The sequence below is a fragment of the Branchiostoma belcheri genome, unplaced genomic scaffold (genome assembly GCF_001625305.1).
Source record: "Branchiostoma belcheri isolate BF01 breed outbred unplaced genomic scaffold, Haploidv18h27 scaffold719, whole genome shotgun sequence".
NCBI classification, from domain to species: domain Eukaryota; kingdom Metazoa; phylum Chordata; class Leptocardii; order Amphioxiformes; family Branchiostomatidae; genus Branchiostoma; species Branchiostoma belcheri.
The window spans coordinates 1-1281 of NW_017804375.1; positions in this window are offsets into that span (position 1 = coordinate 1).

The window sequence follows — 1281 nt, forward strand, 5'->3', positions numbered from 1 at the left end:
ATCGGGGAACTCTAGTTTTCACTGTAACTGGTTGTGTGAAAAAGGAAATCTTGGTACACCAAAAAGGGTCTAATTGACTATCTGTTCCATATAGCCAGTATAACCCCCCTCTGGCGTTACACATCAGCTTCGCAGGCACGTGGCGCAGCAGCAGCTTGCTACATTACACTGAACGACTTGTTACACCTAGCCCTTGAACAGCCAAATCCACATATTGTCTAAAGCTATCCAGTGACAATACCCTTACTGTACTTCCACTCTGCTATAGTTCTAGGAAAGAATTTGTTTTTGAACACCTCAATCCTTGGTTGATAACTCTGGTACTTGAATTAACCCTACCTAGACCGGGGGGGGGCTAAAAGTGCCCGCGGCAACTTTGATGTCACCTAGCGTCTGAACGGCTAGCCGTAGAACAACCAAACTTGGTGACTTTTCCTAAAATATTGTTGGCAACAATTCTCTATCATTGGAATAAGATAATAATTTTTTGTGTTGCCATGGCAACGGGTTTCTGACAGGCATTTTTTGCTAAATTTAGTACTTTTTGTTTCAACAATAGAATTTTATGGGTTTTATTTCAAGTTACTCATGGTTTCTAATATTAATAACATCCCATATAATTTTATGTAAATTTTATCATTAAATATGCATAATTTATGCTAATTTGATGACGTCACTGGCCAAAATCCAAGATGGCGGACCATATCATTTGAACAGGTATATACGGGTTATTTTAATCAAAATTTCATCAATACTTCCATTTCTTTTTACAAAAAAGTTTTGAATGAAGGTGTTTAGTATGTTTACAATGTATTTTAGGCTTTATCATGAAAAAAAACTATTTTTAAAAATTCAAGATTGATGATCCAAGATGGCGGATATCTTAAATATGCATGACGTCATTTTATGACGTCACCGGTGTTGCTATGGGCAACATAAGACTTAGTACACACTAATATTCTGTCATAAACACTTTTGGTAAAGTTATGTTGTATACCAGGGAGGTTTTCAGGGAAAAACCTATTTAGACGGTTTTGGCCAATAAAATCACATTAATGACGTCATAATGACGTTATATTACGTCATAACGACATTAAAATTGTAGATATGATAAATTTTTACTAGTACACCATTCTCTGAAAATTTGGTGGTCATACGACATACCGTTCGCGAGTTCTTAGGGGGGGTGTCAAAAGAGCCCCCCCCCCGGTCCCCCCACTGTCAAAAAAAAGACCCGGTCCTAGGTAGGGTTAAATGGTGTACGTTGACTAATGTGGTTGG